Raw genomic sequence first — 14,931 nt, 5'->3', positions numbered from 1 at the left:
GCCTAAAGTGAATGCCTTGGTGAAAGGCATGTCCAGTAGGTTTTGGATCCCAGAGGCAATACACATGGTTCAAGGGCACACTTTTACTATGTTTACTATGTGTGAAAAGCTAGATTCCAACAAGACCTGCACAACCCCTCTACACCCACAAAGTGATGGACTCATTGAGAGATTGACTTAACCACACCTTGGCCCAACAGTTTGCTATTGTCACAGCCAAACACCAGCGAGACTGGGACACCCAGCTGCTATTTATCCTCATGGCTTCCAGATCTGCTGCCCAGGACTCTTCTGTTCCCCTGCTCTCCTCATGCTTGAGAGGAAGCTCCAGACTCCAGTTGAGATGATGATGGGGAGACCACTGGACGCTGCTGTTGTTCCTACAGGACCAGAGTATGTCCGGAAACTTCAGCACCGGCTGGAATCTGCTCATGAGTTTGCCATGAACCAGCCTGTAAGTGCAGGACCAAGGCAGAAGAGGAACTATGACCTGCACTCTTAAGGATGCCCTTTTGCAGTACTGGACTGGATCTGGGTGTATAGCTCTCATCGGAACATGGACAGATGCCCCTGACTGGATAGTGACTGGGTTAGACCTTGCATAATCTTGGAGAGACTAGGAGAGATTCTGTACAGGGTACAGTTGCCACCTAGAGGACTGAGTGGTGCTGCACTGTGATAGACTGGTCTCTTACAAGGGTGTGAGAATAAGCAATGTAATGATCTGATATTTTGTATTTAGTTCAGGGTTGACACTTTCTGTTGTTCTTGTAACTGCTGATGAGTTGTAAATATAACTGCTTTTGTATGTGACACTTTGGTTATTATGCTGATATTTTATGTAAAGACTCCATTTGTCAGTTACTAGACAATTTGGAGTGAGTGGAGACTGCTATTGTTTTGCTGTTGTTTTGGCATGGGTTGAGGCCTACAGTAGCCCTTGTGTTCAGAAAATAAACAACCAGAAGAAATGAGCTATGTTTCCTTTCACCAGAACACTACAATATATAACTTCAATATGGTAGTGAAGATTAGCCCTGTACTAAACCACTGCTACACACACTATTTTAGGTTGTGATTCTGAGGGCCAGCTCATAGAACAAAACCCCAGTTTGAGGCCTAAAAGAATAGGGGGCCCCAGTGCTGATCTATCTGAGACCTGATTAATCAAACTAGTACCAAATATGTGTAATGTTTTTTGTCATTCTATGTTTTAGATGGAGGTCTGTGTTAGCAGTGTGCACGACGCCAACAATACTAATATTGGTAAGTACAAATTAAGGTTATTAATTTATGTATAGCAGTTTCTATAATGCAAAGGGTTAGATATCAACATATTTGTCAAAAATGCCATTCACAAGTTGCTTATAGATGCTTTCTACAAAGTACACAATTTAAGTTTCACTTGCTATCTCTGAGCAATCTTTGAAAGTGGAAAATTTAATGAAATGGCATTTTCTTCAGTGCCACATTAAGGGCCCTGTAGGCTACCTGATTTTAAACCATGAGTGAAATACATGTTTTAGAGAGAGCCTACTTAATCTCTCGTCTCACTTTGATGTTGGACAATGACAGAAAAACAACTTACTGACTGGTACAGTCACAGGCAATTGGTGTCTTATTACAATGTCTCTTACTGGATAAAATCTGTCCTTGGCAATTGCTTACTTATGGTTCTTATCCAACAATAGAAAAAACACATTTTAATAGGCAATATGATAGTCTCTCTTTTCTCAAATAGCTGTTTTTATAATGTTCTGTGGGGATTTTCTTGAGCTAGAAGAAATAAAAGCTTTAACTTGAAAAATATTTCAAGTAAATTTCAACTTTTTTCCATCCAATAAGAGAGACATTCATTAAAATCTTTCAACCATAAGATTAATTGAAATAAAACTTATATTAGCTGTGATAACGGTTATTAATGCATGTATTTAGAGATAGAGAGTGCTCATTTCAAACTAACCCAATATTACTCAATGATCTTTACAGCAATGAAAGGATCTGCTTCTGTCCTGTCTGGAGCTGTCTCCACAAGTGCTGCATTCACTGGCCATCCAAGCTTTCAGCTTTTGGGGAACATTCAACGCTGTCGGTGAGTTTGTGAGAAGCCAGAGAAACCATCGAGTGTTGAGTGTACCCTGACTGTGAAACATGCACATTCAACTTCTGCTGCTACTACTGCCAAGGACCGGGCGTACAAGTGTGGCAGGAAAAATGTGCCAATGGCTTCTTTAAAGGACATATATTATACATTATTGGTGTTGTTATGGCCTTTAAACATGCTCCTGAGTACCTTTGCTTGGCATCTCATGTTTTAGAATTTAAAGAAGGGTATTATGCAAAATTAACTTTTTGGAACTTTCTACAATGTTATAATGTTCCCTCATCAAAAACATGCCTGAAGAGGTTTTAGATGTCATCTATGTATGCTTCAGCAATTTAGCAATGTCTCCCGGGCCCTATTCAAACCCTCCTTATGGTCAGTAGTATAATCCTATCCACAGCTCAGCCCACAAGCCTGCGTCATCCAAGCACCCACAGGACAATTTACCATAAATATACAAAAGCAAAACAATACACTACAACTTCACAAGTCTCATGCAATGTGCTGTAGTTTCATTAGTGGGATGCACATCAATTGTGTTGTGATGTCACTCTGAAGGGAACCAAGTGTGGAGACTCATAATCAAAAATTTACCTGAAACTTAAACATGTTATTACGCTGTTTTCAGGAAATATATATTTTTTAAAACAATAAAAGGTAAACTTGGTGATCTAAATATGTTATGTGTTAGGAGTTAATACCACTTTAAATAATGCCTACGTATAGAAAACACACATTACATTGCATCAGTCAAAGGCTTTGGTGTTAACTCTGCATCTGACCGCAATGGGAATTAACCACGGCTACCTAAAAAGCTACCTATTTAAGCAGCATGACCAGCATGCTAATAAAAGAACACAGTTGTAATGAATGAAATTTGATGGAAGAAATGCTTGGAACGAGATGGGAGATGATTTATGGAAAAATAGAGCAGGAGATATCCATATTCCTACCTGCAATGTAACAATCCTGAGAATATTCAAAGGGTTTTCTGAGGCTCAAAGGGACCTAGTAAACAGAGTCCATCAAACAAGTGCGACTGAAGTGATCTAGTATAATTTGGTTAAAGACCAAAAAGTAAAACTTTGCATAATGAAATAATAAATGAGTCTTTTTATAGTTTACAATGATTATTACATCTTTTCCATAAAGTGTTAGGAAGTAAAATACATGTGCCAAAAATCTATATTGTGGTATGTCCATGTATGATTTTTTTCTTCGCTGTTCAATGATAAATGCATACATTACAAACATACAGCTGTTTTTAATGAATAATATGTTGTGGTTTTACTATTCCATTTTCTGTATCTAATAAGGTAAGTACATTTTTAGCGTGACCCTCAGTGCAGGTCCTGGTCCACATTCATCGCTGTCGGTGGGTTGTGTCTCTGTAGACTCGTCGATCGGTGAATGGAAACCATGATCCTGCTCCACACCAGCACCACCACTGATATCATAACAGGCTGAAAATCATATGTATTCTTATTGTCACTAAAGTCAATAAAGAAAAAAATATGAATAATCTTAAGATGCTGTTTATTGTCTGTAAATATTATATAATAACAACAGATAAGAGATAGGCTGAACACACTTATTGAGATAGCAGTTACCCATTGCCATGGTCTTGGCTACCTTAGCTGGAGGATTTAACCTTGATGGGGGATGAAACCCACTCGTGCAGAAAGGCCCAGGCGACCCAGGAATCGAACCTAAAACCTTCTTGCTGTGAAGCGTGAGTGCTAGACGTACCTGCTTGTCAGTGTCAGAAGCTTAGCAGGGTCAGGCCTGGTTTGTACTTGGATGGGAGACCGCAGGGAAGACCAGGTGCCACAGTGGGGCAGCAGTGGCTCTAGAGGAAACTTACTTTGCACAACTTGCAATGTGTGGATGTGGTGTATGTGTGAGTGTCCATGGTGGTCAGAGGGGCTGATGGCACATATTGGCATCCACACTTCAGTCAGTCTACCCCAGGGCAGCTTTGGTTACAGTAGTAACTAACCACCACCGAGTCTGAAGAGAATGAGAAACACAATGTTGTGTACAAGGGTGTCTTGAAAAGCTTCATATAAATCCAATGCATTATTAGTAAGTAACATGCACCTAACAAATTTCCCTGGTAGATTTATATTTTGGTTTTGTGACGTGACTATTTTGTTTAGGATGGTGTTACTGAACATGAATCAATGTAAATGAATCTGAAATTATTTTCATCTCTTTGCAAGATGTATCAAAACAAAACATGAACACTAAACACTAAACACACTGTGGTAGTGTTGCCCATTCTGCCTCTGCTTTGTATTTCATTGCAATTATTTGAAAAAATAAGACTTTGAGACATGCTTATAATGGTATTGACACAATACTAAACTTTCAAACTCAATTTCAGTATTAAAGAAAAAATAACACTGAAATTACTTGATGCCACTGACACAAAGCAGGATAATCCCAATAAAGCTATTTTTAAATATATGATGAAAAGGCCTGAGCTGCAACAAATAAATATCAGAATAAAGTAATAATTAGCAGCTCAAATCTTCTCACATTACATAAAAATGGCAAAAATCTCCCCACTAAAGAAAATGTACACACGATAAACACTGAGCCCCAAAATATATTGTTTGAGTTTTCATATATTGAACAATAAGTCGATATTGTAATTATAATGATAACGTAACACATTTCTATTATTAACATTAACTCATTTAGGTCAATACTACATTTTAAAATGAACAAAATATAAAATATTAATCGGTGAAATAGGTCTTCTTTAAATGCTTTGAAAAAAGTTAAGTGTACAAAACATACACTCCCACACATATTGGCTGAGAACTTCTGAGTAAAGTTCCATAATTCAGCTTTAAAATTCAAAAGGACGCGGTGAACCAATGAATGAATGCAGTTTAATGTGACCATGTCTGGGACTGGGACAAAGCGTGGGTGGGGTTACATTTGGGCTGCACTCACTTCCTACACAAGGCAGGCAGATGGTGCTTTAGATGGTGACCCCTGACCTCTAACCTCCAGTGGTTATCTGAGGCCACGATCACAGATGGACAATGGCGCAGAGGATACCAAGTTCAACCGCATGCATCAAGAGAGAGAGAGGCAGCTGACAGTTGCTTTATAAAATGTGTGTGACTTACGAATAGAATCAGAGGTGGGCAGAGTAGACAAAAATTGTACTCAAGTAAAAATATTGTTACTTCAACATAATATTATTCAAGTAGAAGTACAAAGTAGTGGTCCAAGGAATTATTCAAGTAAGAGTAAAACAAAATAATCAAGTAAGAGTAACTTAAAGAGCAACTGTTATAGCATCAGATTTATACTTTTATACAACAAAATGTGGTATTTTCAAAGGATAGACACAAAAATGAGACTAACTAAATCATAACTGAAGGAGCGATGCAAGAAACAACACTGTTCAAATCATTTGATATTGTCGACATAAAGCTTTTGCCCCTTGTAGACTTACTCACAGTGGAAAGAGGATCAAGTATCACTACTCAAGTAAGCATAAAGGTATACTGCTTAAAAAGTACACTGAAAAATACAATTTCTTCAAAAAGTTAAATGTAACTGAGTACTACTCACCTCTGAATAGAAACATAAATATTTGAGTTTGACTTTTAATATTGAGTAGGTATTTAAAGAGCCTGCACCTGATTATTTCCCATGTATTTGAGTAAAATTTGTCTTTCTCCAGTATAAGCAGCTCTTCAGATCATAATATGTCCACTATTTGCTTCCTGCAAGTAATTAGTAAGTGTTTTATTGTCCGCTAATCAGAAAGTGTATGGTTAGCATGCTAGTTGTTGTTAGCTTGCCTACCTTAAGTCGAGGAATAAGTTTGGACCACTGCAATCCATTTAACATGAACTCGTTCTGTTTTTCATGTTTTTTTTTAAACAGTAACAATCAGGACAACACCTTTAATCAAAGTTTTAGTAAATTATAATTACGTGAAATCTGTTTGGCCTTAGTAAGGAAGAAGGCCATTAGCATGCTAGTTGTTGCTCTGGTCTCGGAGAGTTTTGAAAAGCATTAATAAACTCATCGAGGCGAATAATTAGGATAAGTAAGGAACGACTTTGAATAACTGTTTAAAATGAACTAGCTCTGTTTTTCATGTTTGAAGACAGTAAAAATCAGGTATGACGCCTTTAATCACAGTTTTTATATATTTAGTAGGTATTTACCACTGGGTTTCTCTTCTTCTGTAGTGTGCTCTCCATGTTGTTCTGTCCACCTTTCTGTGTAATGTCCATGTCTTCCATTCTTCTCTTGGGAAATGCTTCATATTCTTCTTCTTTAGGCAGCACTATGGAGGAAAGCTGAAAATTGCATTGCATTGCATTACTAGTTTTGCTAGATTTGCACTTGTAATTTAGTACACTATTAGCATGTAATTGTAATTATTTATATTTTAAATCATATAAAGTTACTCAGTGCTGTACAAATCCCAACTGTTCACAGCTGTTTCTCTAATTCTTTCTGAACCTATAAGAACACACTGCATCATCTTCTCTGATTGGCCAGAGAATATTTTTATTTAATTAACTTTCTTTCATTGTCAAACATGTTGCAGTATGTGACCTAGGTTATAAAGTCAAACTGTCTGAATGTTAAAGTAAAGTTGACGTGACCAGACAAAAATGACTGTACTTTCATTCAACTTTTTTGGATTGGACAGAAATGACTTCATTTTGCTTCTAAGATTGTCACAATTATTATTTTTTAGCTCTTATGATATTGCGAACTGAATAATGAAGGTTATCGTTTAACCAAATAATCTTGACTTGAAACTTGAATAATCTTGAATCTTGAAAAATCCCTACTTGTAATTGAGTACATTCTTAGCCATATAACCGTACTTTCACTCGAGTACAAATTTTTAGTACTCTTTCCTCCACTGTCTATATGTAAACGTAAAACCCTGCTGCTCCCTGACCCAGCTCACCAGCAGTTCTGCGGGCACCTCCGAGGGGAACAGCGCCTCCCTGCCGTACACGAGCTGAAGGGTGTGTGTTTAGTGGATATGTGCAGAGCGGAGTAAAAACAACGTGGCCTCAGGGAACGTCTCCCAGTTACTCTGCTGCTGCCCAGCTTCAGCAGAGTCCTGGAACAGAGACAGGGCATCTAGTGCAGGAAAAGACTATAAAGGTGTTTCTGTGAGGAGTAAGACCAGGACCATTTACCAGGAGCAACTGCAATACAGAGACCCATCACTAATCTGCCAGCCTCTTTTTTTCAACGTGCTTATTTTAAAAAAGTAAACAGGCTAGATAAATATCACCCAATCATGTAGGGCAGTGAAGAGGGGGTGTTTCTCCCAGGAAAAGTTTGCAAAAGATATCATAAATTCTTCATTGTCCCGCTGTATGGCATGAAAGTTATAAAAACACATTTATCTCCTGATTTCCACTCCGCCAAGGGGTAAGGAGTCTTTGAGGCTGGTGAGTCCATCTACAGTGTCAATGCCCAGGAGCACACACAGAGTACTGGAGAGCTCAAACCACAAGAACAAATCCTTCTGTCACAAAACACAATATTTGAATAGGTTTGCACTGTAGAATTTGATAATGTCATAATTTCAGATGGAGGGCAGGGGTCAATTGATACTTTGGCATGACATCGCGCTGGGGCTGTTGTGCGTCTGTGGTGGAACATTCAGCAGTTACCATGGTGACATAATGCACACATTAGCAGACACTTCCAAAAAGGCCTTAAAACTCAGGAAAAACTAAAACGTGAGAGTGACTAACTGAAAAACTGTTTGCTATTGCTAGCTAGAGACTTCTTTAACAGCAAAAATCAGATCACCTGTTCTTTATGGTTAGATTAAAGCTCAGATTAAGGTCTAACTTGAGTAACAGAGCTTCAAACAGAGCAGTGCCTCGAGTTAGCATCACACAGCCAGGGAATGTTGATGACATCTGCTGTAAAGTATCAGTATAACTCTCTGGGAAATTCACTGTTTTTGAAAGAAATATTCACAACTGTGGCACCTTATCATCATTTGTTTGGGGTTGGCTCCAAAAACTTGTCATATTAATCTCATCACTTGAAGTATTTTCAGCTGACAACTATCATGCCTGTGGAGTTGAATAATGGTACCACTTTCTGAAGCTATTGTGAAAAAATCATTTCATTTTATTTATACTGACAGAGAAGATGCTGAAGTTTGTACCAGTTTTTGTTTCATGTGGATAGACACAGCAATTACAGAGATATTAAACGAATATTAAACAACTTCGTAAAAGTTAAACAGCAAATTCCACAATTCCTCAATTTTAAACTATACAATGTTGTGATGTCATGTGAACGCAAACTATGTGATGCATATTTCATAGTCCACATACTTCCTGTACAAAGTGGGGCCCCTGGTCACAGAGGATGTGTTTGGGGCAGTCGTGTCTGTAGATGATGGAGCAGGTGCAGTGCTCAGCCTCTGCAGAGGACAGGGTTTTCAAAGAGCAAGTCTCCATCCATTTGGAGCAGTAGTCTGTAGCAGTGAGGATGTACTGGTCCCTCTGGAGTCTGGGGCAGTGGTCCAATCAGGTCCAACCCCACCAAGTCCCACACAGAAGACACCTGACCAGGCAAAGGATTTACAGTGCATGATTATGACAGGTTGTGGTTCCTCGCAACCAGAGGTGGGTAGTACTTACATTTACTCAGTTACATTTACCTGAATAACTTTTTAAAGAGTACTTTTCTAGCAGCATACTTTTACTTGGGTAAGATTTTTATTGAAATAACAGTATTCTTACTTGAGTAATATATTGTACAGTGTAACAGTACTCTTACTTGACTTGAGCTTTATGCTGACAATATGAAGTGATTTGAACATTTGTATTTCTTGCTCCTTCAGATGTGATTTAATTTGGTCTCATTTTTGTATCCTTTGAAAATACCAGATTTTGTGCATTATTTAAGGTTTTGTCCTTTCAATCACATTCACTTCAATTTATAAGATTAGACATTACATCCCATTTAAATTCTTAAATTCTTACTTAATTTTTTGGATCACTATTTTGTACTTCTTCTTGAGCAGTATTATTATGAAGTAACGTTGCTCTTACTTGAGTAAATTACTTGCAAGGCCAGACCTTGACATTAAACAATAGTTATGCTTGAAAATAGATGACAACACCTTAGTAATAGTAGCAGTACACATGTTTACCTTTGTGTTCTCCACAGGCTGTGCAGCTTTCTGAAGTGTTCCCCTCACACTGACATTTGTCACATTCAGAAACCTGAAAAAAGCATTCAGAGAGCTTTAAAGGCACAATGTGTAACTTTTCTGCAAGAGGTCTCACCACCTGCTGTTCAAGTATGTCACAAAGAACAGATAATATCATAAGTACATACCCACTTTTCAATATGGAGGGTCATGCTGTGCCAGTAGAGCCGGGAGCACATGGCGTGTCCAGACCATGCCCGTTAGGCCCCCCAGTGGAGACGACTGGAACTGCTGAAACAGTGTCACTCACCATCTGCAATAACATAGGAGATACTGTACACAGATACTTTGCAGCAGATATGATCATCATTCCCTGGGGGTAAGATGCTAACTGAAGGCACTAATGTCAGAAGCTATTTGACTTTTAATTTGACTTTATTTTAACACAATCTGACCATTAAGAACTGACCTAGCTGCAACTACAACAGATGAGATGATCTGTGCTGTCTCACACAAAAAAGTACAGTCACAAGGTAGCTAGCATTAGCCAACAGTTTTCAGTTAGTAATCAAACATTTAAACAGGACCAGGAATGCTTTCTTGTTTTCAGACACTTAAAATGTTTTTGTTAGTGTTTGCCAATGTGTGCATTGTGTCACCATGGTAACTGCTGAACATTCCAGCACAGTGATACATGTAGCACACCTCCAGTGCGATGTCACTGCAAAGTCTCAATAAACTGAATAATGCAAAATGAGTTTAAAGTGCATATGACTGTTTTCATGTTTTTCAAATTTTTACTTAGTTTGGTGTCAATATTTATTAGTTAAGCTCAAGTTTGCAGAAAAAAATAAAAAATAAAGGAAGAAGCTCTGAGTTCTTAAATGAAATACTACTATCTATGTCATCCAGACGGAAAATTACATCCAAAATGCAGGGACAGTTTAAATACAAGGAACACGTCATTTAAAGGTCTTATATTACACAAAATTGATTCTTGTGAGCTTTAGGCCATGTTATAACTCTGTTACCTCCTTAAAAACACATTTGTATTTTATTTGATTCACACATGTTTGAGTAACACTTTATTATTAGTCTGTGTACATCTCCAAAGCTCAAAATGCTCAGTAGTACTTTAACATTAGCATTTGCATTTTAAGGATATACTTACTAGGGCTGCAATTTCCTTCACTAACAACAAAATTTCCTGCCTTATTCTGCATAAAAACTGCCAACCGTGTAGTTCTAAAATGTGTTTGTTGTATAAGTTTGTCAGTTCATATTGGAGTGTTTTTGTTCATTTGTTTGGACATGTTTAAAATGTGAACTTTGAACAAAATCTTCTTATCAAAACATAAATTGCAAATGGCTTACTGTTCACAGTAAACTTTTTGGCTTTTCTCCTTAAGCCCACTTTCTGCACCTTGGTGAAGCCTCCTGGATTTCTTTTCAGTCAGGAATTTAACAATCTCGTCCCATTTAGTCTCCATCTTCAGGGTGGTGTCACAGGCAGAGTCAGAACAGATCAAAGCTGCACAGAGATAAGAAAAAACCTATGAAGCATCACAGTCTAGGAACTATGGCTGTCTAAAGTACTGAAAATCAGATACTAAGTGATAGTAAAACTAGTCATCCCACATGTTAGTGCCATATGAACCATCTCACACCCTGAGGACGCCAGGGACCAGCCTCCTGCTGGTGCCCAGAGTCACGACTAAACATGGGGAATCAGTGTTTCAGTTTTATGCAGCTAAAACTTGGAACAGTCTTCCTGAAAATGTGAGACAGGCCTCTACTTTGACAATGTTTAAATCCAGGCTCAAAACGGTTCTGTTTAGCTGTGCATTCACATGCACAAAGGTGCTGAAAGATTTTTTATTCTGCACTGTTTTCTTTTAATGTTCATTTTATGATGATTATTTATGTTTTGATTTGTTGTATTGTGATTTTAATGTATTATTCTGTAAAGCACTTGAATTACTTTGTGTACGAATTGTGCTAGCATCAAAGCTAGATACTCATTTGAGCAAGTATTGATACTAAAAAAGTCACATTCACAGAATAGAAATGAAACTTTCCTGAATAGCTTTAGAATGATTTTGAGCTGTATCAGAACAAGTATAAGACACATAGACTAATATACGCCCATGGATCACTATGGAACCTACCTGGACCACAGAGGGAATACACAAATATAAAGCTACGTGGTAATAGAAAAGAAAATACTACAATTTAATGTTGAAAATCACATTCTATTGTCTAAATAAAGATTGTTTTTAATTATCACTGTGGTGTGGGAATTCTTTAGTATCAAAATTTTTGTCTTTGTCACATTAGTTTTGCACTTTTTTTTGCTAAATTGTCCTTGTAAAAACCAGAAATCAGACTACTCACATCAAATATAAATGTTTACATGGCGTTTCAATAATTGGATCAGATTTTGGGTGTGCATGTAAACATAGCAAGTGCTTGTAATACTCAGGTATGCTATTATAGTGTAATGTCACTAAAATGCAACGTCTATGATCTGCAGACAGTGCAATGATAATACAGCATTTACAGTCATGTATCACCATTCCCATTTTCATGCCAAATACATAACACAGTAGCCTATAAGAGGCGCGGACGCAGCTGTCACACAAGTCACACAATGTTGTCTCTGTCTTCTCTTCTCCACATTAAGCATATATAGATAACGTAATATGGTGTCAAAAGAAAACCTGCAAATAGTGAGTGAGCACAAAGAAGGAGCAGGGATGGTGGAGCTGGACCTGCCAGGCAAGTTTGTCTTCTCGAAAGTTCCCGAGTGACCAAGATGGCTGAAGCAGTTCAAACATTACAGAATAGCTTTAGGACAGGACAACCATCACAAAAGTGAACAGCTTCGTGCATACAGCCAGTGGTGACACAGAGTACATCACATTAATTAATTAAATTAATTAATTAACAGGACATTAATCTTCTGCCCCTCACTGAAGCTCAGAAGAAGTTGTATGATGCAGTAACAGCAGCTTTCATGGCAACAGGAACGCTATTTTTGAAAGAGGTCGCTTCAACCGGAGGAGCACTGAACACATGAGTGAAACACTGTGAGTTTGCCGCATTGAGAGAGCAGCTAATACTATACAGTTGTGGACATAAGAGATGCTGAACTGTCAGAGAGCCTACAATTAGATGCAGATTTAATGGTGGAACAATCCCAGACACATGTAAGACATAGTGAAGCAATAAAGAAGCAACAGCCTGTCCTCAGACTAGCTGAACAGTAAGCAGGACAGGTAAATTTGACTATTTATAAAGCACATTAAAAAAGCCCAAGTGCTGTACAAAGATGATAGAAAGTGCAATCTTATAAAGCAAAACATGCAAAAGCATGATAAAACAATACAATACAAGTGTCCCGCTCAGCTGGCTGTTAAAAGCCAGTGCAAACAAATGCATTTTCAACAAATATTTTAAAAAATTTAAAGATTAGGCTGTTCTAATACACACAGGAAGACTGCTCCACAGTCTGGGACCAGCTTCAGCAAAAAACGGGTCCTTTCTAGTTTTTAGCTGGGACCTTGGAACATCCAGAAATTTGTATTTGGAACATGGACAGTAAGAAGCTCAGAGAGATAAGGAGGGGCCAATCCATGGAGACATTTAAAAACCATCAACAGAGTCACAGAAGCGTGAGCATATGCGCTGCCATATTTTGGATTAACTGTAAGCAGTGGATGGAGCCCTGGTCCAAGCCGTACAAGCCGCTGCTGGGTCTTCCTGCAATCACAGCAGTGTTTGAACATATGGACGAATTTGAAGTGATCTCCAGAGTGACACAACCCACACACTGATGCGCGGGCATGGTCATAACCCCAAAAGCCTGTATGTAGACCGTAGACCACAGACCACACACTGGCCAAGCGGTCCGGAGAAAAGGTGTTCACAAAACTTGATGGCACCTGAAGACTCCTGACAATGTTTATCTCCTCTTCTGGGAGATATGCATTCAACTGCCTGCCACATGGGATCTCATCAGCTTCTGAGCACTTCAAGCGTCACACACACAGATACTGGAGGGGTACAAGAGGACAGTTTGCCATGCAGATGTTGGCGTCTTTGGAAAGGATACACAGCAGCACAGCAAGAGGCTCCACAAAGTTCTGCAGAGTCTCAGGAAAGAGGGCAGACAGTATGTTCCCAGATCTAAACAAAATCAAGGCTATTATCAAAATACCTGTACCGACAGATACTGAGGGTGTGAAGAGAGTTAAGGGCATGGCCAACTACTTAGAAAAGTTTCTTCCTCGCCTCGCATCGTTATCAAAATCACTAAAAAACCTGCTCAGCGAATGAACTGGGGAGAGGCTTTTCAGAAACTAAAGACTGAACTGAGCTCGCCACATGTCCTTGCCCCCAACTCAATCAGCGCGGTCCTCGCACAGGAACAAAAACATGGAACAAGGAGGCCAGTAGTGTTCATCTACTAGTGACTATCTACTGCCTCTGCTGAGCACCAAAGCATTGGATAAGCTGCCACCCAGAGTACTGAGGTTTTGGCTGAGACTCATCAGGACAACTTCAACATTCGAGCAGAGAGAGAGAACGAAGAAGGTACATTTGTACAATGAGCAACTACACCTGCGTGTAGACTGCTGAGGGACAAGTGAGACGTATTCACACACATGTGAGACCTTTAAGTTCAGCACCTACAGACTCAACAGTTCCTGCAGTAGAACCGAGACAAACACATGCACAGAAACTCACACACATGTACACTTTATGTGACTTATTACACTTCTTAGGTTGTTATGGGTTTGAGTTTGCAAAAAGAAACATGTTTATTGAGTTTGAAAAAAAATAAAATAAAATAAAATAAAAAAAAAAATATATATATATATATATATATATATATATATATATATATATATATATATATATATATATATATATATATATATATATATATATATGTATATGTATGTATGCATGCTCCGGGCCCACACACGCATGGCGCATGCCTGAGCGCCTCATCTTTTGTTGTATACGGAATACATGCGGCCACCGGAGTTGCACCGCGTCTGAGCCCGGGGTTATTATAGATCCATGTGAGGGGAGAGTAAACGGTTATCACGCAAGTCACTCTCCCCTTCTCCACGTTAAGCAGATAGAGTTAACGTAACATGCGATTAAAGCCTCATTTCATGTAAAAACAGCACTCACGTGAGTTTTTACGTTGAGGAGGCTTTACTCGACGAATAAAAAAAACCACAAATGGCTTCCATGTATATTGCGCGTGCGCAATGACAGCAGCGCTAGACAGCGCATCTCCACAGACCTGCCTCAGCACCAGGAGTTTGATTCCCGCTCCGACAGTTTGCAGTGTCTCTCTCCCACTCACACATCAAGCCTGCAGCTGTCCTGAAAGGTCTACATGCTGAAATAACTGACCAAAGTGACCGTGAAGGTTAAAATAGACCCTTGGGTACTGTACCAAGTGAAGTCATATAATCATAATTAAAACCCACAAAGCCTACAAGATAAAATAATGATACAATTAGTATAATAGCAGTAATATTTTCAGCTGGTTTTGTCCCCTGAATCTAAAATTATTATACTTCCATGTATAGGCGGAAATCACGGGGGGGGACGGGGGTCC

Source organism: Periophthalmus magnuspinnatus, chromosome 8 (genome assembly GCF_009829125.3).
Source record: "Periophthalmus magnuspinnatus isolate fPerMag1 chromosome 8, fPerMag1.2.pri, whole genome shotgun sequence".
In the NCBI taxonomy this organism is placed as follows: Eukaryota; Metazoa; Chordata; class Actinopteri; order Gobiiformes; family Gobiidae; genus Periophthalmus; species Periophthalmus magnuspinnatus.
The sequence above is the reverse complement of the archived record's forward strand: the minus strand, read 5'-3'. Positions refer to the sequence as shown.